The following is a 27399-nucleotide window of genomic DNA, read 5'->3' on the forward strand; positions in this document are numbered from 1 at the left end:
CATTGCAGTAGTCTAACTAACAAATAAACAATGCATAGATCAGAGTTTCCTGGAGGAGCTGGGGAGTGATGGGAGGATTTTCTGACCATCTTTAACATGAAGGAGCAGGTAGAAGGAGTAGGTAGCAGAAAGATTATTGATACAATTCTCAAAACCAACCCCCAGATTCATCAAGAACACATTTTGCTATTCCTTAATAGCGAAAAATACCGATTTGCTATTAAGGAATAGCAAAATGCTATTCATCAAGAAATCACTTAAAAAATAGCGATTACTAATAATTCCTTAATTGCGACTCACAAATTGCGAGTCGCAATTAAGGAATATCTCCCCATTCATTCCTATGGGCCTAGAGGCCCATAGGAATTCATGGGAAGACAATCTCAATTTGCTAATCGCAATTAGCGATTCGCAAATTGAGATTGCGATTTCAAGGGTGCAGGGGTGTCCAAAGGACACCCTGTTGCACCCCTGAAATTGATGTGTGCACATATGTTGCGCACACACATGCCCTTAGGGCATGTGTGTGCGAACATGAAACTTTGAAAAATGCACTTTAGTGCATTTTTCAAAGTTTTTGCTATTTACCACGTAGTTAGACTTCGCGGTAAATAGCGGTACCAGATTGCCAGTTCGCAATTTTAAAATGGTTCATGAATTGCATTTAAGGAATCTCAAATTGAGATTCCTTAAATGCAATTAATCGCAATTTAGCGATTTCTAGAATTGCGATTTTTGCATTTGGGATGATCAATCCCAAATGCAAAAATAGCGCTCGCAAAGGGCCAGATTCTCAGAATCTGTCCCTTTGCGAGCCGATTTTAGTTTGATGAATCTGGTTGTAAGTTTGTTATCAAATACATTCCCACACTCCAAGGAGAAGATAAGTGGATTGCAACTGAGTTCTTTCTATAACCAACAGTTTTCAGGCAACAATAAAACTGCCAAGATAACTCTGGTGATTAATGTACCTGCCTGTCGGAGTTTTGTCTAGTGGTAGCTTTGACTCATCTAAGGTAGCACAGAGGGTTAATATGCCTGCTGAGTGTGTGCCATGCAGATCACAGAACAGTATTTTATGTGCATAGCTCAGTGGGTTACTGCTTTTGTCACAGAGATCCTTTTGTTACTGTGCAATTCCTAAATTACAATCATAATCTGGGTTTAAAAGTTATGTTTTTTCCCCCAGTCTTTAATTGCCCTAATTCTAATTCTTATTAGTAAAGTAAACTCTAACCACTGTGTTATGTTCTGAATCCTGAGTTTGTGCTTCCCCAAACCAAGCATTATTAAAAATGGCACATATATTTTCTGGAATTATTGGAGAGTAGAGATCGGTATGTATGACATTGAATCTTACACCGTGTAGTTCCCTTTGTCCAATGTAACATTTTCTATACACTGATTACACATTTATGATGTATTGTCTCTGTCTGTGTGTGATGTAAAATGCTTCTCTACCCTACACTGGTATGAAAGACATAATAAAACAAATGAAATACACACGAGAGAGGGGCTATGGAGAGATGAAAGGCTGTTGGAGGGTGATAGTGAGAGAATAACTGAAGAGCTTCAATAAAGGCTGCCATATCCTGGTGCACTGTAAGGCCATCATTAACTATGCTTTAAAAACTATTGTAATTGAATATATAATAAATATTGTTTTGTGGAATGCACAATTTTTGCCATTTTTTCCCAGATTTTCTTGGGGGAGAGCCCCTCAACCCCCTTGAATTTGTCAAGCTTGCTGCTCTAACTCACTATGCACTGTATGGGGGATGGTCTGACACAATTTACCAGGGCTGCTTTGGGTTCCCTGTCCGGCCCTGGTGGCTGTATCGAGGACATCAGGCCACCAGAGTACCAGGCAGAAGGATTGCCGATATCAACGCGGGACGTGCTTAAACTCACCTGCGGCTGCCGTGAGGGGAACGGCTTTTCTTTCCTTCACTCTGCTGTGAGGGCAACGGCCTGCAGCTTGGAACCCTGCCGTGAGGGTAACGGCTTGGCGCTTTGAGACCACGCCATGAGGGGAACAGCTTGAAGCGCTCTGTGACCGCGCTGAGGGGAGCGGACTACATCACCCAGCGGTCTCCCAGCGGCGCAGGGCATCGGCGTCATCGCTGCGCCGCAACAACCAATTAAAGTGCTCCTGCTCCCACGCAATGCGGGACGCAAACGGGCAGCGCCGGGCTCAGCCCGGGCAAAGGGCGGGCCGTCTGTGGCCGTCCGGGGCCGAAGGAGGCCGGGCAGGGCCACCCCTCTTGGCTGCCCTGGCAGTGAATGGACTGGACCTTTCTGTTGTGGTAATCACTACTATTTTATTTAGTCAAAGCTAGGCCTCATTGTGTGTCATATTCATATGGACTATGAAACATGGTTTTTGGGTCCTATTATCTTTTAACGACCAGTTTATTTCTCCTAAATTTAATTTAATTCATTGGGGAATGTTAACTTGAGTTTTTGTAAATTTAAACTTACAGGAATTCTACGCTGAGCAACATGGGCAAAACTAATCCACCAACCTCTCGCCCTCTCACAAGGCAAAAAGCAGCCTTAATATCCCCAGTCCCGAGCTTAACAGCCATCGACAAAATGCTACAAAAAACAATACGGGTGGTTGCGTCGGCTATAGAGAATACTGGAAGACGCCTCTCACTCACACCTTCTATGCCCTCCCTGTGCCCACCAAGGATGTATCCCTAGCCACTGTTAATTCTCCAGATTCGATGTTAGTGTCCTCTTTTGCTGAGCTCCCATGTGCGCAGATTGTGCCAGATGCTAGCTCCCCTACTAATCCTGCCCCGTCTCTAGTTCCCCAGGCAGGTAAAAAGGCACCTAAGCCTCGTCCAATATCTAAGAAGCCGAAACCTCCCAAAAAAGTACCCAAGAGAACTATACCTACTCTTGATCCTCCAGAGCCAGAGTCAGGCCCCCCTTTTCCACTTTAGCACCCCCGGTTTGGGCTACTCATCTAATAATTGACTTCTAAGCCCAAATGGAACAGCTCATCAATTCTCACTTTAAAACCTTGTTGTGTAGAATTGATAAAGTAGTCTCATTGATAAATAACAAAGGTGTAGGAGGAGAACAGCAACCCACTTCAACTGGGATTAACACTGTGAAAGCGGTTTTAGGCAATACCAAGCAGGCCTCTCAAGGCCATAGCGTAATTGAAGGTTCTCGTTCAGATAACTTGGCACAGGGTTTGGCTGCACTAAACACGCGTAAGCGTACCCCTGCCACCACTGCTCCTGGTCCTGCTATTCTACCTAGGATGCACCCAGATACAGCGAGCTTGATTTCTAGAGACCCACCCCCTACCTCAAAAGCCCCTAGAAAGCAGCGGCCAGCCCAAGGTTTGGCACCTCAAAATCCTGTTATGAAATCCTCTGGCAATGGAATCCAACAATCTCCTCCTTGCCCTCAGTTACCACCTGAGGCTTCTCCGTATGTGGTGGTTTTAACAGGAGTCCCTATGTTGGGAGGTGAGCGAGGCGAAACACTCCCCGAGTTGAAGAATAAAATCATTTTCTGGCTGAACAGGCACAGACCCCTAATGAGATCAGGCCAAGGGGAAATTCTATTTGCTAGAAGAGTCAGATGGATGGGGACTAAACCCAAAGATATTAGAGGGGATTGTGTGATTATCATCTTCAGGAATCCCGGAGTGGTCAATCACATCCTTGAGTGGGGAGGTCCTTGTATCCCGGGCTCAATCAACACTCTCCCCCTGGGGTATTTTTACTCACGAGATCCAGTACAGGGTGGGCCTGTATTAACTTATTTCCATCAGGGTGGACAGGAACTAGAATATAACATACCCGTAACCAACAGTTTCAGTGCTCTGAACTATGTGAATTGACTACCTCACCAACCGGGGCCTAATGAAATAGCCTCCAATGTAGCATGGTGTCCTGTGGAGGAGGACGAGAGAGCTGAGGAGGGCTTACCCCAGATGGCTCTTAGGCCTAAGGACGACGGCATGACAACATCCCTACTGAGCTTAAGCTTAAATACTAGCCTCATAGGAGTTGCCAGGTGTCCTGTGGAGGAGGGCGAGAGAGCTGAGGAGGGCTTACCCCAGCTGGTTCTTAGGTCTAAGGATGATGGTATAACAACATCCCCACTGAACTTAAGCTTAAATACTAGCCTCTTAGGAGTTGGAACGGAGCCAGATACCCATTTAGGATCTCCCCCTCCTAACGCGCTCCCATCCACTATAGCCAGTGCTGTAAGGGTTGAGTCTCGTAGATCTTTAATTGGGTCCTGGAATGTAGCAGGCTTAGGTTCCAAGCTATCCAATCCAGAATGGGGTGAGTTGATGGACAAGTATGATTTGTGCTTGTTCCAAGAGACTTGGCTGTTGACTGCCCCTTCAAGGGTGGGCTTTGCAACTTTCTATACACCGGCTGTGCAGGGACCCAGGGGAAGACCTTCGAGGGGATTGTGTATTTGGGTAGCTACACACCTGGGGTGTTCAGCTGAGGTAATAGATTCCCACTCCCCGGATATCCTCTGTATCGTACTCAAATATTTGGATGGTTCGGCGGTGGTGGTGTTTAACATCTATTTATGCCGCACACCCCACCAGTTGGTGTTATCTATGTTAGAGGCTCTTGATGAACTCCTCTCTTCATTCCCCTCACAGACACACAGAATTATCGGGGCGATTTTAATTGTAATTTTGAACCCCTGGCTGGGATCCCCTCTGTAACTTTAGATGAGGATTCCACCTGGCACATCCAGGAGTGCTCCATGTACCCGGCATACCGCCTCTGGCCCTCCTGATTAACAAGCTGTTTTTAATACATTCTCTTAGGGCCTGTAACGGTAGACTCTCTCCCGATGTACCAGGTATGAGCACCTATAACAGAGTGGGGAAAAGTACAACCATTGACTACATCTTGGTTAACGTGGAATTTTGGGCCCTAACAAGGGCCTTCACCGTAATTCAAAGGGTAGATAGTGACCACAATCTTCTGTCTCTTGAACTAAAAAACACACTGGGTCACCAACACGAATTGGGGTCACTGGAGACCTTCGCTGACTCGAATTTAATCGCAGCGGCGGGTGGCAGACGCATTAGGTGGGCCAAGTTTGCGATAGCCCCTGACAAAAAAGCTGAGCTGTATCAACATGCCGCCTGCTCCTTAGCAGAGGCTTTTGATCTCCAGGTTGACAACTATGATCTCACCTACTTCCGGGAGCTAGAGCATATCCACACTAAGCTTTTTTCTACCCTGGCCGACTATTTTTATACTACAGTTAATAAGAGGCCACGGGAAAAAAAACAGGCCCATTGGTTTAATAAAAACTGTAGGGCGGCTAAAGGCACTCTTGTAAAGGAGGTTAAAACTGGGACTGTGTTGAGTATTAGAATGGCTAGACACACTTACAAAAGAATGATTGCGGAGTCTAGGTCAGAATGGGAGGCTTCAAGATGGGAAAGCATAAAAGAAGCCCTGGACGGACGCGAATTCAGGGCCTTCTGGAACCTAGTTAAATCAGGCTCGGCAGAGGGGTCGTCCGCCTTAATTCCTAATCTGAGTGAAGAGGTTTGGTTAGCCCACTTCAGGCCTCTCTATTCCCACATTGACTCCGCATCTCCAGCAGTTCTAGCTCCACCAATGAAGAGTTCATCTGCTTTAGTTCTATAGGATGCAAATGATCTTGATTGTCCACCTTGCACTATGGTTAAAATCCAGGCGGCCCTTAGAAGCTTGTCTTCCGGGAAGGCTTCGGGTCTAGACAGGATCCCTGGAGATCTATTTTTTTTTTTTTTGTAAAATTTTTATTTTTGATTTGCAAAAAAGAAGAAACAGACAAACATAGGGCTGCGGAGGAACCGCACATTACTCCAGATCAGGGCAAAGCATTGTGCACATATCAGCAGTGACCCAGACTATATTACAAGCATATCCAGGCCAGGAGCGAGACAACATAGTATCTAGGCCACAGTACCAGCGGCTTACAAGCCTATCAGTAGGCCAGGCCGTCCAGGAGAACCAGAGCTGCAATAAATTGGGCCCCAATCCTCCAAGTTCCACACAGGCGGTGCAGATAATCAGTCCGCGGACCCTCCACAGCCCATAAACCATGACAACCAACTGCCCCATCCCACCCCCACCCTCCCCCCTGGTGGTGACGCCATTCACTCAGCACTCATTCCACATCCATATTACACTTGAAAGAGGTGCATCGATCTCAATGAAGCCGGGCATACCGCCGAGGGTAACCCCTTAGAGAGAAAGTCAACCAGGGGACCCCACTGATATCGGAAATTCCTATACTGGCCAAGGAAGATGTCCGCCACTCTTTCCAAACTGAGCAACCTCCAAAGTCGTGCATGCCATAGTGACACCGCCGGGGCATCCTTCTTTTTCCAGGCCGCAGCCAGCGTGAGCTTCGCAGCGCCGAGGCATAGCCACAAAATCTTCTTATCGGCCCTGGTCTGATAAACCAGGCCAGGGTCACGCAGCCCTAGCAGGACACAAGCCATAGACTCATCAATGGGATAAGTCAGCACTTCCTTTATATGTGAGAGGATTTCCTCCCAATACGGACGGATCACCGGGCAGTCCCACCAGATGTGGCGGAAGTCTCCCAAAAGTCCGCAGCCCCTCCAGCACTTATCCGAGGTCGCCGGGAAAATGCGGTGAAGCCTAGTCGGGCACATATACCATTGCATGACCGTCTTGAGGTGGGCTTCCCTCAGGTGCAAGGAATGGTTAAAGGTCGTCAGGTCCCGCCAAAGCGCCGACCATTCCACATCCGAAATGTCTCGTCCCAGCATTTCTTCCCATTGCCCCATATAACGAGGTCGAGGAGCTACCGTCGATTTGAGCAACAACTGGTATATGAAGGAAATGGCCCCCTTCATGGCGGATGTGCGTAATATAAAGGCTTCAAACGGTGTCGGCGGTCTCGTAGCCGCTTCCACCACCCCAGGTGACGTAGCCCAGTGAAGCAGCTGAACATGCCGGAATTGTTCAGACTGGGGGACCCCATACTCTCTCATACAATTAGTGAAGGTGAGGGTGTCCAGGCCGTGGAACAGATGGGTCAACGCCCGACACCCCCCCTCCCTCCACACCGCAAACGGCCCTTCATGAAGCGCCGGAGGGAAAGCCGGGTTGTAATGCAAGGGCGTAAATGGCGAAGGGAACGTGGTCCAACGGTCATCCGCCGCTAGCGAGTCCCACACCTTCAACACTGTGCTCGTAGGAGTGCTTATATATGCGTTGAAAGGGCGGTCCTTCTTCGGTTTCCAGGCTAAGTCCCAGATCGACCTGCCGGCAACGCATCGGTCCATATGGAGCCAATGTTTCTCGGAGGTTTGTTGCGACCACTCCACCAACACTCGCAGTTGCGCCGCCTTGTAATATAACTGCAGGTCAGGGAGCCCGACTCCACCATCAGATCTCGGCCGACGGAGAACCGCATAGGAGACCCGTGCCTGACCCCCTTGCCAAATGAAGCGCAATACATGGGTCTTGAGCCGTCGAAAGAAATCGCTGTCTATGGGGATAGGCAATGCCTGGAACAAATATAAAAATTTAGGGAGGAGAACCATTTTCACGGCATGAACTCTGCCCAGCCACGACAGAAATTTTGGTTTCCACCTGTCCAGTTCCGTCCGGGTCTTCGCCAACAAAGATGGGAAATTGGCCTGGAACAGCCCGCCCACTGTCGGAGTCAGATGGACCCCTAGGTAGACGATTGAACCTGTGGCCCAGGCCAGCGGAGTCAGCGGCCGTACCCGATTCCTCTCGACCTCCGAAAGGGTAAGATTCAGGATGTAGGACTTGCCATAGTTAACCTTAAAACCGGCCACGGCCTCAAACTCCAATAAGACCTCCCGGATGCACTGCAGCGAGTTTTCCGGATCAGTAATAGAGAACAAGACGTCGTCCGCAAAGAGCGAAATCTTGTGCTGTTCCCCCGCGAACGGCAGACCTCGGATCCCGACGTGCTCCCGCACCGCTACCGCCAGCGGCTCGATGCTCAGCGCGAACAGCAGGGGGGACAGAGGACAACCCTGTCTAGTGCCCCGAGCGTGAGTAAAGAACGCTGACATATGACCATTCACCGTCACCCGGGACCGGGGGCAGCAGAAATTAGCCTTCACCATAGTGATGAAAGCCTCCGAGAAACCAAAGGCAGTCATGGTATTGAACAGAAATCCCCAGTCCACCCTATCGAAGGCCTTCTCGGCATCCAGGCCCACTAGGACTGCCGGAATACGAAATCTTTCTGCCTTCTCTATTAGATGCACCACCCGACGAGTGTTATCATGCGTCTGGCGCCCCTTGATGAAGCCAGACTGGTCTGGATGGATTAGCGCCGGCATAAGGTCTTGTAGCCTACGTGCCAGGATCGCCGAGTATAGTTTGGCGTCCAAATTAAGAAGCGCTATCGGGCGAAAGGAGGCGCATTGCGCTGGATCCTTCCCCGGCTTTGGCAAGACCGTAATCATCGCCTCCGCCAAGGAGCCAGTAGAGGAACCGGAGGAAGCCATGTCATTAAAAAGGGTTACCAAGAAATCGCAGATCTCGGAAGCGTAGGATTTATAAAACACAGCGGTGTAACCGTCTGGGCCAGGTGCTTTGTGAAGCTTCAAGTTCGCAATAGCATCTAACACCTCCTCCCTGGTAATCGGGGCCCCTAAAAGCTCGTTCCATTCCCTGGACACCTGCGGAAGGTGCAGACGCCCCAGGTACTCCCTCTGGGCAGCTGCTCCCAGCCTTTCCCCCCCGTATAGATCCGAGTAAAATCGTCCGAAAATGGCCGCCTTTGTTTCGTCCCGGTGCTGCAACTGACCCACAGAGTCGCGGATCCCCCCAATGTACTCACGTTCCCGCCTGTCGCGAAGCTGTCGGGCCAGGTGCCTCCCCACCTTGTTACCACAGGAGTAGGACTGTCGGCCCAATCTCAGTAGTGTGAACTCCGCCCTGTTATTGTAATGTGCCCTCAGTTTCCCCCGTACCGCCGTGAGAGGCCGGAGGGTCACCCTCGAGGGGTTAAGTTTATGCGCCCGCTCGAGAGATGCCAGCTCAGTCTCCAGGGCCTCCCGATCCTTGCGGCGCAACCTATTAAGTTGTGCATTAAGGCCCAAGCACGTGCCCCTGACGGACGCCTTAAAGGCATCCCATGTGTTGGATACCGAGGTATTGGACGGCGGATTGAGGGTAAAGAACTCCCTAATGGCCACCGGCAGCGCCTTGTTAGAATCCTCGTCCCGAAGTACCGAAGCTGGGAAATACCATTTCCGTTGCCCGGTGTCTGCCGACGACCAGCGCAGAGTAAGCACCAGCATGCTGTGGTCCGAGACCGAGATGGGCAGTATGGTGGAGTCACGGACATCTCCTCTAAGAGCCTGGCTGAGGAATATATGATCCAATCGTGAATATGAGTGGTGTACATGAGAAAGAAACGTGTAATCTCTGGACGTTGGATGCATAAACCGCCACCCATCAACCAACCCCAGTTCCGCAATCTTTTGCCGTGACAGCTCAGAGAACACACCAGTATCCGCCCTGCGAGCGCCTGAACAATCCAGCGCCCTGTCCCACACCAAATTACAGTCCCCCATGAGGAACAACCGCCCTTCTACAAAATCACTCACTTTATGCAACAGGTCTTGTAAGAACTTATTCTGGCCAGTATTAGGAATATACATCACAACAAAAGTACAAAGCCTCCCCTGCACCAGCCCTTTCACCATCAACCAACGGCCCTCCCTATCCGTGCGTACCGCCACAGGTTGAAAAAGCAGCGAAGTATGGAAGAGGAGGGCCACCCCCTTATGCTTCGTGGACGCAGAGGATCTGTATATTAGGGGATATGCCTTATGCTTAAGACGCAGCTCATCTTTGCGAGCTAGGTGAGTCTCCTGAAGTCCCACTATATCCAATTGGTGGTCAGTTATATACTTCCATACCTTTTGCCTTTTCTGCGGGGAGTTCAGCCCCTTAACATTCCAGGTCCCTAAGCTAACAGGCATCGTGAGACACAAAACTAGAATCCTCTATGACTCTGGAACATGCCCACCACCCCCGCCAGAAGGAACCCTGGTCACAGCACATATGAAAAGCATACTCCCGCCAACCCTCCTCCCCACAATTCCAACCTTGAGCCCCATGCAAAATCACCCCGCAACTCTCATACCAACAGCGCCTCCCATCCATCCTCTCACCATCACATGACACAACCCACAACAAGCCCGCGTCACCACCAGAACCCCCCCACACCCCCAACCCCAACACCCCAAACAGCCCCCCCAAGACTCTCCCCCCCCCGGAAACCCCCAGACAACCCATCCAAAGTCCACAAAAGTCCTCCCAGGGCTGGCGAGGAGACATCAGCCGAAGTCCCCTGTAGGCCGAAGGAAAAGGAAACAGTGAAAGTGTAAACAAAACATTAACAATGAAGAAAATACTCATCAGTCCCAGTGGTCCACAGGTCACGAAGTTACGACCACTTCGGGGACTGGTCAGGAAGACCATCTCGGTTCCTCCCAAGGTCACGGTCTGGGGAGTCTTCTCCGAAAGTACATCCATTCACCCAGACCGGGGGGGTCCATGCCCCTCCAGCGCCGATCCGCAGAATCAAGTCACCGTCACGCCGCTCCAGAGCTGGCCTGTGACGCCGGCACCGTCGCTGAAGCCACTGACGCCACTGCACTTCCCCTCTCCTGCTGACTGGCATCGCGGTCCGGGCGCCCCCTCGCCGGAGAGGACCCCACTCTATGCCACGAGGAAGACCGACGCCGCCTCCGAGATGGGGATGCATTCGACCCCTGGGACGGGGCAACCTCCTCCAAACCCAAGAGCTCCTTCGCCTCCCGAAGGGAGCGCATCTGCATCAGACGATTCTGCCACCTGAAGATGATCCTGAACGGGTGCCCCCAAGAGTAGGCGATGCTGCGTTCCCGCAAAAAGGAAGTCACCGGCCGAAAATCCCTCCTCTTCTGAAGCGTAGACGCAGCAAGGTCCTGGAAAAGCTGGGGATGATGGCCCCGAAAGTGCAGCGAATCGATGGCCCTAGCCTTCCGGAGGATGCGCTCCTTCAATTGAAAGTCATGTACACAGACAAGGATGTCAGGGGGCGGCCCCCCCCCTCTCCTGGGCAAACCAACGCGATGGACCCTATCCATCTGGATAGTCTTCACCTCATCCTCATCCAGGATCTGCAGCAACAGCTCCTGCACATAGCCTCGCAGGTCACCCGACTCACCATCCCACGGTACCGCTTTAATGCGAATGTTATTCCGCCGGGAGCGGTTCTCAAGATCTTCCATGTGTGCCTGTAGGTCCAAGTTCTGCTCCGTGAGGCGAATGACATCTTGCTGGAGTAAGTGGACATCATTGGCCGTGCTCAAATCATGGTCCTCAAGAGTCGCCACCCTTTCTCCAATCCCATCAACATCTCGCCGGACTTCCCGGAGATCAGAGGCCAGCTGCGCCCGCAGCTCAGAGATGTCCTCCTTGATGGAAGCAAAAAGTTCGGTCATAAAAGCCTTAGTGGCCGGGGCCTCGTCATCGGGTATCCCAGGCGACCCACTTGCACCGGGGGACGCCGGCTGCTGCGACGATCTAGCCGCGCCGTCCTTCAGAACGCGTCCCTTGCGGGCCTGGTTAGCCATAATGCCGGGCGCCTTGCACCAGGGCAAACGCTCCACTAATCACCACCAGAACCAAGCAGTACCCTGATCCGGGCCTGCAGATGCAGCAGTTGGCCCCGGCGGGCAGTCCCACTCCGTGTCCACCACACAGCTCCTGGCCAGAAGCTCCCGGCGAATCTCCGGCGTCCAGATACCAGGAGGTAGGAGAGCGCAAAGCCCAGGAGTCAGGAGGCCCCCAGGCAGCTACGATAAGCCCTAGGTAGGCGGTGCACGAAGGCAATCCAGACAGCAAAAGTCCATGAGCGAGCGCTAAGCACTCAAACAGTCGGCTGAGCCAGGCAAAATGGCGGCGCCACGCTCCTCAACCAGAGCACCTCCGGGCCTCCAGGTACGCACCCCCAACAGCACCCCTAGTCCGCACCAGCTCGCAGCGTAGGACTGGAGCCTCCTCTGGGAGTCCGGTCACAGGCAATGGGCAGCCGCAGTCCCCTCGGGTCACATACCACCTAGACGGGCCCCAAACGCAGCCTGTAAAGTCCTGCAACAGCGTAGGAGGCCGCGCCAGCCTCGATCGCTTCCGCCTTGCTTGAACTGCTGACCACCGTTAACACCCCCACATGGTCGGCGCCCGTCTCCACGCGTCGAGTCCAGCAGCTCCTGACCGGGTAAATGCGGCCTCTGGGAAGCGCCCGGGGCCTCCACCACACCTCCCGGCCGGTGCTCCCGGGTCCCCACACTTCTCGCAAATCAGTTCTTTCCGTCTCGTGGGTACACCCCCACAGCACTAGCGGCGCCGTGCCAGACCATAGAAGGGCCCAGGGCAAGCACCACCCCAGGGGCAGTCACGAAGTCGCCGCCACACCAGGAGCCGGCAGCTCTCCCAAGACGTCCCTCGATGGGCCCCTTCTGCGGGCCGGGCTCCCTCCGCACCTCCCCTGTCCAGAGCGGGGGGTCACTCACCAGGATTAGGCCTCCTGGGGCCCTCGCGGAGCCCGGTCCCTGCCGCTCCACAGATGCACCTCTGGATCCCGGCGGGCTCAGTGGTGCCGCCCCCCGCCGAGGCCTCCGGGACCTCTCTGCTCTCCAGGCCGCCACTCGCCGGCACCTTCAGGCTCCACCGGAGCTCGCAGCCGCCCCACGCTGCCTCCGCCGACAGCCCGCAGCCCAGGCGGTCCGATGCCAGATGACCCAGGGCGGGGCGGGGCGCAGAAAGGACCCCCTCCGTCGCGGTGGGCCCCGCGTCACGCCGGGCCGGCCTCCGCTAATCAAGACCGGGGATCCGCAGGCCGCAGAGCTCCGCCTGTCTCGCAGCCTCCCTGGGCGATCCTTCCCCCCGCCGACGGCACCGCGCTCCACCGCAGCGTACCGGCGACCTCCGCCACCGAGTAGGGGCCGAGCTGGGCACCAGGTGCCGCGCTGTTAGCAGCTTTGCTGGATCGGCGCCGGAGAGACAAGGAAAAGCGTCCTACTCCGACGCCATCTTGGCCACGCCCCCCGGAGATCTATTTTTGAGCAAGCAGAAGATATGGGCCCCCTATATTCTGCTATATTTTAATGCCATTTTACATGGCATGGAGATCCCTCTAACCCGGTTGGGTGCAGAGATAATCCCCATCTATAAAAAGGCTTCCCCACTTGACCCGCCTAATTACCACCCTATCAGCCTTATCGATATCTTCCAGAAATTGTTTGCCCGCTTCTTACTATCGAAGTTGCAGAGTTGGATGGACGAGCATCACATCCTAACCTCCCTCCAAGCGGGCTTTTGCGCTAAGGTCTCTACCATCGACCAATTGTTTAGACTCCAACTGGTCTACTGGAAGACGGTGACCATGGGGGCGGGTAGCCTGTACCTGATCTTTGTGGATCTTCGATCCACATTTGACCTGGTTCAGAGGGATAAGCTCTGGGCGATATTACTGGAGATGGGGGAATTTCTGCCACAACGCTGTGGGGCACCTACCTGCTGGACGTCTTCCTGCCCCTGGGGCCCTGACGCTGTAGGTCTCGCCGCTCGCCGCTGCCGCGTCCCTACATCTCGCGGCTGGTGGCGGCTGGAGACTACAGCTCCCAGAGGGCAGTGCGACCACTTCCGGCCACTTCCTGCCGCTGCGCGCCCGGAGGCGCTACTTAACAGGACGCTCCCTCGGTGGAGCGGGGGAATTTCTGCCACAACGCTGTGGGGCACCTACCTGCTGGACGTCTTCCTGCCCCTGGGGCCCTGACGCTGTAGGTCTCGCCGCTCGCCGCTGCCGCGTCCCTACATCTCGCGGCTGGTGGCGGCTGGAGACTACAGCTCCCAGAGGGCAGTGCGACCACTTCCGGCCACTTCCTGCCGCTGCGCGCCCGGAGGCGCTACTTAACAGGACGCTCCCTCGGTGGAGCGGGGGAATTTCTGCCACAACGCTGTGGGGCACCTACCTGCTGGACGTCTTCCTGCCCCTGGGGCCCTGACGCTGTAGGTCTCGCCGCTCACCGCTGCCGCGTCCCTACATCTCGCGGCTGGTGGCGGCTGGAGACTACAGCTCCCAGAGGGCAGTGCGACCACTTCCGGCCACTTCCTGCCGCTGCGCGCCCGGAGGCGCTACTTAACAGGACGCTCCCTCCATGTCGCGGGACGCGCGCGGGCGGCGCCGGGCTGAGCCCGGGCAGAGGGCGGGCCATCTGTGGCCGTCCGGGGACAACCAGGGACGGGACGGGCCACCCCCCTTATCCTTGTGCCGGGAGTACACTCAAGCGGTACATAGTGACATTTTCATCGATTTTGTTTTTTAAAATATTCATTGACTGTCTCCTGACTTACCGCCACCATGTCCATACAATCCACCTTACCTGATAATTATCTGTTGAAGGTAGTAAACAGAATATATACGGACAGGAGGAAATCTCTTGGGAAAAGCAATATGGAAATCTCCCCTTTAATTGAGTCACCGGACCTTAATATTGTGGACACCAATACACCCAGTGAACACGCTACATCTACTGTGGACAAGAACAGTACCGCTGTAGATACCAATGAGGTTATTAATAATGGGACCATAGCGGAAAACGATGTGTGTGACACTTGTGAAGGTACTCCCCAACATTCATTGAGGGCCACAAGATTAATGAGAGCTTGTAGGAAAACAGTACCTAAAAGGGGAAATTTTCACTCAGGCAGAAAACTTAAAAAGGATTTAACCCATAAGGATAACTCAGAAGATATAGGGACACTAATTAAAGATAGTTGTGTCTCTATCGATCCTGACCAATTAGATTTGCTGATGGGCTCTATTGACAAGAAACTCAAAATGATTATCGATCCATTGCTTGCTAAAATAGAGGGCCTGTGCGGGGAAGTTTTGAGATTAAGGGACGCGGTTGATCAACATACTGTTACCCTGGATAAAACGGTACTAACATCTAAAGATATAACTTCACCAACCTTGGTTTCAACTCAGGAAAGGGCTCAACCAGGAAACATAAATAGCTCCCCTGCTATAGTTAATACTGGGAAACAACCATCCAAAGAACGACCCGTGTCGACAACTTCTGCTGTGCAGGATAAGGGCAGACCGTCTCAGCAGCAGAGAGCAGGGTCATCAAGTTTAGGACAGGTTATCCCAAATCAGGATGTAAGACCAATACCATCGCTAAATGGGGAGCGGTCTGGTCATGTACCAGCTGTGTCAGCTATTACAGCGACAGCAGCTGCCACAGGGGGAACAAGTAGGGGTACAGTTAGAGCAAGTAAGCGCCCTGCAGACCTCCCACCCGAATGTGTACCATTTGTTGTAGTTTTAACGAATGTCCCACCTATTACACAGGCCCCTAATACCCAAGAGTCGGCAGATTCACTTAAAAACAAAGCTATCTCTTGGCTTAGTCGACACTGTGGTTATCCAGTTGGCTACTCTGACCAGATTATTTCTATCAGAAGAGTCAATTGGATAGGTAACACCAGAAAAACATGTGGGGGTGACTGCGTGATTATTAATTTTAAACATCCGCAACACGTTGCGACGGTCCTCCTTAGAGCGGCCTCAATCACGCAGTCAGAGACAGATGTCGTTGCAAGGCCATTGGGATATTTCTACAACCATTTAAACAGGTTACATTCAGCTAACAGTTGGGAAGGTTCTCCGAATAATAATAACTATCACCCTAGGGTAAATAGACCAGGGCCGCATACCCTCTGTTTTCCCCCCCAGGATGGTCCTTTTGTTACGCCAATGCATATGATGAACCTGGCCCATGCCGGGAATAGATTTATAACACATGCGTCTAATTTCCCACCAGTAAGCGATAGTTTAATGTCACCTGTTAATGGGATGTTTTACCAAGTCCCAACTCAGAACAGGTTCCAGTCATTGAGTTTCCTGGACCAAAATGATTGACATAAGAGTAACTTAGTCCGCTGGAGAGTTAAAAAAGTCCTTAACTGAAAAGATTAATATTGTGAATATTGATTGTATGTCTAATGGGGGCGATGAGGAGCTTTTAGAGTTTAATATAGAGCATTTTAATGTAAATAATACCATGTCCGTATCTATTGATGATATGCCAAATGTCAGCCTAGCAAGGGTTATGGCAACGTGTCATATTGCTAGCTGGAACATTGCTGGTTTGACGGCCAAAGAGGATATGCTGGGTTGGAAGGATTTCATTGGCTTATTTGATATTATTTGCCTACAGGAAACATGGTGTAGAGAATATAAGGGGAGTGATGGCTTTGTTTCCTATGAGCTTCCCGCATTGGCCTCACCACATGGGAGATCTAGAGGAGGTCTGCTAGTTATGATTTCAGTGAAGTTGCCTGTATTAGTAAAAAAGTATGTAAAAGTGGGGGTTCATTCCCAAATCCTTTGGTTTGCGCAAGGTGAATGTAGAAATGTTCTGTTGATTAATTTCTACAATAATATATTTGATGGTACTAGGCACACAGTTATAAATGATTTACATAAAGCAGTGTGTAATTTTGTAGAGAATTTTAATGGTGTTTATGAACTTATTTTTGTGGGGGATTTTAATGTTTCTATTTGCCCCTTATCATCCAAGAATCTATGTGGTGTCTATAATCATTCAGGGGAAGCTGAAGTTCATTTTCCTCATCATTTGTATGGCGTAACCCTGAATAACTTTTTGATAGATTATGACATGGAAATCATGGAAAATTTAAAGAATGATCTGGGAGAAAGTGTCCCAACGTTCAAAGGGAGGGGGGCCAATACAGTAATCGATTTTATATGCATGTCTACCAACCTAACCCATATGTGCTCTGAGGTCAAGGTGGTCGATGTAATGCTGAGTGATCATAACTGTCTAACCACTGAAGTTAAGTTCTGGCATTCTACCACCACCCCCAACTCGGGTACAATTGTTAATATTGAACCACATAGAATTAATGGAGTTAGGTTGAGGTGGAAGGGAGAAAAAGCCGATGAAACATCTGATTCCATCATCAATAGCTGTATGACGGAAATCTCGGCAATTCTCGAACAGGGGGATTCAGATATTGCCAGTATCGACCACTTTGACAGAATTAATTTTATCATCAGGAAGAAGTTTACTAAAGAGGTGGGGCACGTAAATAGACAAAATAGGGGCTGGTTTGACCATGCATGTTCGAATGCCCGGAGAGATCTCAAAAAAGCATTATCAGCCAAACCAAGAGACAAGTGTTTAGTGATCCAACTAAGGCAGGATTTTAAACTGGTCCTTAAACGCAGAAAGTCTGAGTTGCAGCAGGAAGCGTGGGACAATCTAAGCCAAGCAGCAGAACAAAGGAACTGTAACTTGTTTTGGTCTACCGTAAATAGTCCCTTCCTCAAAGATGAGGAGGCTCCAGTGCTCACATCTAATGTGAGCATAGACTCATGGATCCAACATTTTTCAACCATATTTGATTCTGGCAATAGTATAGCCCCTGTAGGAAAAGGATGGCCTATAGTTGCACTAGACATAACAGTAGAGGAAGTTACGGTTAGTATAAGAGCTAGTAAGGGAGGTAAGGCCCAAGGACCTGATGGGGTTCCTATAGATGTTTATAAGACCGCCCCGGAGATTTGGGGCCCCCTAATGGCTAAGATTTTTAATGCAGCAGTCTGCTCAAAAATACCATCTACTTGGGCAGAATCTATTATAATCCCTATATATAAGAAGGGAGACCGGGGCGAAGCAAAAAATTACCGACCAATATCCCTACTGGACTCATCAGTAAAAATTATAAATCGTGTTCTATTAGTCAGATTAGAGGAATGGGCAGAGTCGAATGAGATTTTAACTAACAGCCAGTTTGGCTTCAGAAAGGGGCGTGGAACTATAGAGCAGTGCTTAAATTTACAACTTTTGGTCGGGAAATATACTCAGGCCAAAAAAGGGTCCTTGTATTTATGTTTCGCCGACCTAAGCAGTGCCTTTGATATGGTCGACCACGCCCTACTCTGGGCTAAATTGATTGATATGGGAGCTGCAGACAGTATAGTGTATTTTCTAGCTCGCCTGTATGAAAAACTTAGTTCCAGTGTCCGATATGGGCCAAACGGGGAATGCACAAGTAAGTTTAGGATAGGGAGAGGAATCAGGCAGGGGTGTGTTTTAGCACCCCTGCTGTTCACTCTCTTTATTAATGAGGTGGATGCTGTCCTGCAAACAGTATCGGCTGACGTCCCAAGAGTTAACGGCCTTAACATCCCTGTGTTACTCTATGCGGACGACGCAGTGCTGTTGTCTAGGACTCCCCTGGGTCTCCAACGGTTGATGGACAGGTTTGTCCTGTTCATCAAAAACAGGAAACTGGTGATCAATAGGTCTAAAACCTATGTGATGGAATGTTCAGGACGAGCTAAGACTAAAACGAAAGTCAACTCCCATTACTTTATAGAAGGTGAACAGGTTTTAAAAGTAGACAATTTTTGCTATTTGGGAATTAATTTTTCAAAAAATGGTAGCTGGGACATCGAACACAGAGCGGTTAAAACTAAGATGATTAGAAGTGCCAATGGGGTCTTTGTTTTCGCAAAGAAACTGGGAAACAGACGCATAGCAGATATGCTAAAAATTTACCAATCTAAATGCCTATCTGCGGCCCTTTATGGGGCAGGAGTTTGGGGTGTGACATCTGCTGGGGGCCTACAGATAGAGGAGAATAACTTCTTGAAAAGGCTCCTTTGCTTACCCAAATCTACCTCCAATACCCTGGTTCACAAGGAAACGGGGTCCCACTTCTTGAACGATTTAATCATGTTAAGACCCTTATTATTGTGGCGATCTGTTTGGTTGAATGAAGGCACCTCACTAAACAGAGCTATCATTGAGGATTGCCTCACCTTGGACCAGCACTTAAAAATCCCCTGGATTAAATATAATATCGAAAATTTTTAAAATGTTTTTGGATACAATGTTATTAATGATCGGTTTTGTGCATCTGATAACTCCAAATCAAATATGAAAATTATGTTTCTGAATTTCTGTAAAGAGAGGCGCGCCTTGGAAGATTCAAAACTCTCTACCTGTAAATTGTACAATGGCTTGAATGAGTTTAGTGGATTTCACCCTTATTTGACTCAGGTGTCTAGAGTCTCACACCAGTTTGTTCTCACTAGAATGAGGATGGGAACGGCTCATCATCTGGTTGCGTGCCCTGATGTAAAAACACGCCCGGTGGGACCCTGTCCATGTGACTGCAAGACTGAACAGAGTACTATGCACTTTCTTTTTTCCTGCTCCTTGTACAGTGAATTACGGAAAATTTATTTAAAACCCATTTTGAAAAGATTTGGAGTAAGAACAATTACAGAATCTATGAAATTGCTTTTTAATATGCATCATCCGGACATTTGCTTTTTTACAGCTACTTTCCTACTCAAGGCTATTGGTGTTAGGAAAAGTATGTGTTTTTAAGATCCTGTTTTAAAATATTTATTCAATCCCGCACTGGATAATTATTGTATTATATGTATTTTTTTGTTCTGTATCTTTTAATAATGAAATGTTTGCCATGTAACTGTTTGTGCTTTTATGGACATGTCTTTTATGTTCCGAATAAAGCTCTATGAAATGAAATGAAATGGAGATGGGTGGAGAACCTGACCTTATGGGCCAGGCGGCGCAGGGAACGCCTAAGATCTCCGAGTTCACCTGCCTCGACCGACAGAGACACGAGACACTCTGTTAGGCTTAGAAAAGTAGTTTTATTAGCTGCAGCTAAGCAGTTATCTAAGAAGTACCACACAGGTAGGTTCTCAACTTCAATCCGTGGCGCACAGCCTATTATACAACACAAGTTTACAATGACAACTCCCAATATACACAAAACTGACAAATAGGAATAGTTCAAAAACAAGCTATCGGATGTCTAAAACACACCCTCCTTTCAGACCCCGTGTGCTCTCCTCCCCTCGGGTTAATCAACGCTAGTGCCCGTAATTCAATTTGCAGGTGGCAAAACATGTGTAGAATGCTTCAAAAGAAGGGCTATGTAACAAGAGAACACACGAAGAGAATAGTGAAGGCCAGTTAAATAAGATAAGAATGAGAAGAATGGTGGGACCCAAACAGTGGAGTAAGACAAGGATTAATCAGTCTAGACACAGCTTTGCGAACTCGGCCAGACCCTGACATCAGTATCGCACACAAGGACACAGGTTGTTCGTTAACGGGAAAAACATAAAGCAGCCAAAAAAACAGAAAAACCATTTTACCGCGTTAGCCGTGCTGCCTGAGTGAGGCAACATAAAATGGCGACTAAACACAAAATGGCGGCTGTAGCGAAGCGGGGCCGAAAACTACGTAACCTCAGACCCTCCTTTTGCCATACTCAGGCAATGCACAAAGGAACCCATTTTAGTCTGAGTCGATATCAATGGTCATGAGGTCACTGAGATGTTGTTGCACCATCATCTTAATGTGTTCTGTCTGTTGTGCTACTGGTTTAGAGACACAGATCGTGGCACAAAGTCCACAGATGGCTGGACCGCGCTGTAGACAAAGACAACAAGAAAAGACGAGTGCTAAGATCATTCCAAGGAAAGTTAGCACTTTCCATCCCCAAGTGGACAGAAGTCCCCAAAACCATCCCATCACAGACCAATCTCCAGTATCTTGGTGAATAGACTCAGAGATGACATGTAGCTTAGAGATGGCTTGGTATACTGTAGGGGCATTGTCAGGAATATAAATGCAACAACTGGATCCAATCAGTTTACAAACTCCTCCTTTATCTGCAAGGACTATGTCTAAAACCATTCTATTCTGTAAAGTCATAAGTCGATCCGCCTGAAGCTCAGCAGTCAAATTCTTTAATGCTCCAGAAGTCACATTTATTGTGGCATCAACCACACGGATCAACTGTCTGATATTTTTGCTATTGGCCATCGGACCCCAAAAGGGAAGAAACCCTTTCAGAAAGTCCCCTCCTTCTTGACCTGCTGTATCTTCCGAATCTACAACTCCTCTACGAACTCTCTTTCTGTGATAATCAGCAGGAGCAGTGTATGTAGGAGGAAGGAGAAAAGCTATATAACACGTTCCCGAAAAGTGTGTGGGAAGCCATGTATAAGCTTTGTCATAACAGATGAAATATGTACCCTGCGATGCCACTAATGGTGCGGGGGTAGAAGGAGTATAGACATAAGTATGGGAGCAATTGCTCCTCTCTTGCTTAGTTTTGGTATTCTGGCCATTTATTTGCAAGCACAAACGACCTCTTTGGGGTAGTACCCAAATCGGTGTAGAACTCTGTTGCTTAAGCTTGTCGGTGAGGCTGAGAGTATAACGAGTTATATTCCACCCATCGTATGCTCTCTTCTCGTCTTTGGGAATCTTGATAATGTCAGCAATCTTTGCCATCGTTACAATACCCTTTATCAAAGAACTGTGACTGAAATCCACTCCACCATCATAGGATCCACCAGGAGGATATCGAAGTTGATTCTGGTATGCATTGGAAAACATAGCCAGATAGGCCCAAGCAGAACCTTCATATGAGAAGGGGAGGACTAGATACGGCATTCCTCTTTGTGTATTATGTGGTATGAGACCACAAACCCAACAATCAGTAACATTTACTATCAATTAATGCTGGTGTAACAGTTGAATGAACGAATTGTTAAGATATTCCATTCTTCTCATTTGCTCGTGATCTGGGAGTGAGTAAAATTTATGCGGTGAAACAGTAGTAGAGGGAGTTAGAGGGACAGGGACAGAAACGGGAACAGGTACTAACTGCAGGACATGAATAAGCCATCCTATGCATGCTAATAAACTACATAAACATACCAAAACACATTGTGCTACGCCACAACGACCGAATAATAATTTCTTATAATGAGCTCTCTTCATCATTTTAATATCACTTCCTTTCCCTGTACTATCCATTACTCTAAAGGCGTTGCTCACGATAATCTTCCTTAATCACTTGGCTGTGATTGTTAGCCGTCCTATGACACTGCAAGTCCTGTTGACCTAGTCACTATTCAGGTCACAGCTCAAGACTCCTACCGTGACCCTGCAACTTGATGGATAAAGGGAGATAAAAGAACTTTTCTTTATAAACAGAATTAAAAGAAACCAAAATTAATTGTCTTTAGGCAATCTCTTTCTCAGATTGTATCGTCTCTTTCCAGGCGTCGTTTGGTCCTTGAACAAACGTTCGGGATCTGTGGTATTAAGTCTCAGATGAACAGGTACAGCTTCCTGTAAGACGTCGTCGTCCTCCTTCTCTGAACTAGTCCAATCCAGGCGTGCACTGCTGAATGGTACGAAGCTGGGTACCTTCTCGCACTCACTATCACCGATACCTTCTCGGACCCACTGGTCATAAGGTAAAGGCAATGGTACCCTTTTGCAATGCACGCCGTGGATCCAGTTCTTCTTTCCCAGGACCTTGACAGCTGTACGAGTTGTGAGTAATACTTGTCTTGGCAGCCTCCAGCGAGGTTCCAAGTTCTTTTTCCTCTGGAAGTTTTTCAGACACACCCAGTCCCCAGGCTGGATGGAGTGTCGAGGATCTGAGGAGGCCTCCGGTAAAGCGTTTTGGACCTGTTGACGAATAACATGCAATTTAGTGGTGAGATCATGCAAATAGTCAACCAACAGCGGGTACAGAATATCTGAGTACTTTTTGGGTCTGGGGACTCCCCAGACATTAGCTGGGCGTCCAAACACAATCTCGTATGGGCTAAGCCCCAAACGAGAATGAACAGTCGTTCTAGTTGAAAGGAGTGCCAAAGGCAAGGCATCAGGCCAGGAAAGGCCTGTGCTGGCCTGAATCTTTGCTAACTTGAGTTTGAGAGTGCCATTATAGCACTCTACCAGACCCGCTGACTGAGGATGGTTCGCCGCATGGAATTTCTGCCTAATGCCTAGACCTACACACACCTTTTGCATAATTTGACCTACAAATTCACTTCCATTGTCACTCCTCCAGACAATGCGCGGCAAACCAAACCTCGGGAAGAATTCTTTCAAAAGTATTTTTGCAGTGGACAAGGCAGTGTTGTCCTTTAGGAGTTAGGCATCTATCCATCTGGAAAAGGCACAAACCACCACCAGGACATACTTGAGATTGTTAAAGTGTTCCATATGGATATAGTCTATTTGCAGTACCTCGAATGGATACGTAGGGGGTGCAAAGTGACCTGCTGGAGTTGGAGTTCCCTTTCCTGGATTGTGCATCAAACAAACAATGCAATGTTTCACCACATTTTCTGCACATTTAGGAATACCTTCATTCTGCCATACTGGAGCTAAAAGCTTACATATACCCCTTGCATTAATATGGGCTGGTCCATGTGCCATAGTAACTACAGGCAGTACGTACGCATCTGGTAACAACCATCGCTGATGCTCTGACAATTCCGTCCAACATCCCATACTATCCAACATTCCCGTACTTTCTCTCCACGTACTTAATTCTTTCTCGGTGGCCTCCTTCTGAATCGCTTTCACACTTTCCACTGTGTCTTCACACATATCACCTTCTGCAACCCATCTTGCAGGGCCCGCAACATACATTCAACTTTCAATATTCTTTGCTGTTTCCCTCGCTATCTCATCTGCAAATGCATTTCCTCGACCCACGTCATCAGTAATCATTTTATGTGCACTGCACTTCACAATCGCTATTTGAGTAGGCAAAGCAAGTGATTCAAGAAGGTCAGTTACCAACTGACCATGCTGTATCTTGGTGCAGTGGGAGGTAAAGAATCCTCTTTCCCTCCACAAGCGACCAAAACTATGGGCAACGCCAAACGCATACTGACTGTCAGTATAGACAGTCACTCTTTTCCCTTTCGCCAACACACATGCTCTTGTCAACGCAATCAATTCTGCAGCTTGCGCTGAATTATGCGAAATGCGTGCAGTTTCTACCACGGTATACAAAGTTGTTACTGCCTAAGCAGCTGTTGTTTCACCATTAGGAAGCTTGAAACAAGACCCATCTACCCATAGGATCCCATCCGGATCCACAAGTGGTGTATCCTTTAGGTCTATTCGACCCTTCGTTTCTTCTTCAGTGCGAAGAAAACAATCATGCTGATCTTGTACATGGTTCGCATCCAGAATAGGCAACAATGTTGCTGGATTCAGAACATTACATCTTTTTATGTGTATATGACTAGCTAAAAGTGTCAACTCATATCCAGACAAGCGAGCACTCGTTAAGTGCTGAGTTTTCGTCCTGTTAAGAAGAGTATCTACTGCATGTGGCACCATAACATTGAGGGTATGATCTAGCACTAATCCAGCAGATTGACGAATAGAAATTGCCGCTGCTGCTGTTGCTCTGAGGCAACTAGGTAATGCCTTAGCTACTGGATCTAATGTTGCAGAAAAATAGGCACACGGCCTTTGTTTGTCGCCGAATTGTTGCGTCAGTACTGATAATGCGCAACCTTCCCTTTCATGGACATAGAGTGTGAAAGGTTTACTGTAATTTGGAGTACCCAACACAGGAGCAGAACACAAGGCAGTACGTAAATCTGAAAAACTCTTTTGACATTCATCAGTCCAGGGAAGAGGCTGGGGCGTATCTTTAAGTGTAAGTGCCAACAGAGGGTTAGCAAGTAGGGAAACATTTGGAATCCACTGTCTACAGTAAGAGGTAATGCCCAAGAAAGCACGCACTTCTCTTTGTGTGGATGGTACAGTCATCCGTGCAATTGCATGAATACGTTCTGGGGTCAATCGCCTTCCCTCCTTCGACAAGAGATGACCTAAATAGGTAACTTCTTGTCGGCAATATTGCAACTTAGAAGATGATACTTTATGATGTAAATCAGACAAATGTTGTAAGAGCGACACAGTTGCAGTTTTACTGATATTTTCCGAATCAGCAGCCACCAACAAATCATCCACGTATTGGATAAGAGTAGCACCTGAGGGCAAAGAAAAGGTGTCAAGTTGAGATCTCAAAGCTTGACTGTATATTGAAGGACTTTCACAATAGCCTTGGGGTGCGCGCTTAAAGCGGAAACTTCGGCCTCCGAGAGAGAAGCAAAAAAGATCCCTACTTTCCTCAGCAATAGGAATGCTAAAGAAAGCATTCTTAAGATCAATAACCGAGAACCAGACCGCCGAAGCAGGAATCATAGTAAGCAAGTCTGTTATATCTGGCACAACAGGAAACTGAGGGACACCAATTTTGTTGACCTCTCGAAGATCAATCACAAAACGGTACACAGGTGGCTGAGAGGGATCAGTACGTTTAAGAATAGGCAAAACAGGGCTATTGCAAACATTTCCTCTAGTCTCTTCAACCACACCCTTCTGAACCAAATCATGAACAATAGCCAACAAAGCTCTCTCACCATCACTAGATATTTTATATTGAGGAACACGTGACATCTTAACATTATCTTCAACAGTAATCACATATGGTGGAATTTGCAATAAGCCAACATCATTCGGACCCGCAGCCCAAAGTGTAGCAGGAAGTGAACGCAATTCAGGTGGTAGCCGTTCTTTAGATACATACATCGGAGAAGTCAATTTATCACCCAAAGTGAGATACACGCCAGAGGGTGAACAATACAGTGTAGCATGTAGACGTTTCAGTAAGTCCAAACCCAATAAATTCTCTCCGCATTCTGTTGTTAAAAGGAGTGGAGCTTCCAAATCGTATGGACCAATGGAAATGGGCAAAGGGCAAGAAATAGGATTTGAAACTGGGGCGCCAGAGAATCCCACAGAAACATTTGTTAAGCCAGACAAAGGTGCCCCAGGGAGTTTAGAATGCATTATAGAACTTCTCATAGCACCAGTATCCAAGAGAAATGGTTCTGTAACACCTAATGCCACAACATTAACATAAGGACCTTCCTGATCTACTGGAACTGAGACGACTCCCTTACTTTGGCCTTTGGCTGTCCTAGCTAGTATGAGAATCAACATCCTCATTATCGAAACAATAGTCATCATTGTAATATTGTGCAGATTGAGAAGTATGCTGATCAAAGTAATTTGTAGAATCCTGAGGGGGAGCGGGACGTCGTTCCTGAGTCGACGCACCACGACCCCTACCTCTGGACATGGACCGAGAATCACCACGACCCCATGGTGGTAATGGTCCACCATACCGCTATAATAAAATCGGACAAGTATTCTTAAAATGACCATCTTCCTTGCAGTAAGCACACTGATTAGGACCCAATGGAACTCGTGGAACTGAGGGTACCGGCTTCTGCAACAACCTCTGAAACTGCGGGGGCTGTTGATATTGGGGCTGAGCAGAACGAGGGGGATAAGCCTGTTGTAGAAGAACCTTCATTTTTAATTCTTTAGTCTTTTTCTCTGCTTTCTCCTTATCTTCCTTATCCCTATTCTCATAATATTGAGCAGTAGCCAATATCTGAGCAGTGGAAGAGACAGCCCAAGAACTCTCCGATTGTTTTAATTTATGTGATAATTCTGGAAGTAAATTAAAAACAAATTTGTCTACGAACAATCGCTGTCCACCTTCAGTACTCATATCTTGACCACTATGGTCGATGAAAGTCTCCTCGAACCGAGTAAAGAAGTCGGAGACACTTTCATCCGACTTTTGCTTACACGCTGCCAACTTATCCCAATTAACACGCACCGCAGGCATCATAGTTTCCATCAAATCTATTATTCTGCCAGGCAATTCCATAATTGAAACATCCGGTTTGGCACCACCTACTTGTCCTGCATCTGCCGCTGTAATGGCAGCCCAATCACCACCTAAAGCTGCAGCATGATCCTGCCTACGAATCTTGGTCCATATTGCTTGTGGGACTACATTTCCCATAAGTAAGTCAATATCTGCCAAATTCATAATACAAGCGTCAACAGTCTGGGACAGCTCTTTATAGTACCCAGCAGGATTCTTACGAGGGTCCGGTAAAGACTGTTTAAGTGCCAGTACTTCCGACCTTTTCCAAGGGTCATGTACCCATATACGCTGAAAATGAGCAGGAACACCTGGATTAGCACCTGCTTGAGGAACCCCATCTCTCCATATTGGAGGAACTTCTCGCATAGGATATTGTGCCATCTTACGACGAACCGCGGGATCAGGTTCAAGAGAATTTTGAGAAAAAAAGGTGGATCGAAAAGTAACAAGCTTTTGAATAGCACGTTCCACAGCAGGACCCACAATAAGTCCCTTATCAAATTGATCCTGAATTTCAAATAAATCCTGAGGCGGTGAATCTAGATCCTCATCTCCCCATCCTTTAATCAGAGTATTACACATAACATTAAATACGTATCTCTGTGTGGGCGCGTTCCATTGCAGGAAAGTATCTAAAATATCACGTACACTATATTGT

This window comes from Lissotriton helveticus, chromosome 6 (genome assembly GCF_964261635.1).
Source record: "Lissotriton helveticus chromosome 6, aLisHel1.1, whole genome shotgun sequence".
In the NCBI taxonomy this organism is placed as follows: Eukaryota; Metazoa; Chordata; class Amphibia; order Caudata; family Salamandridae; genus Lissotriton; species Lissotriton helveticus.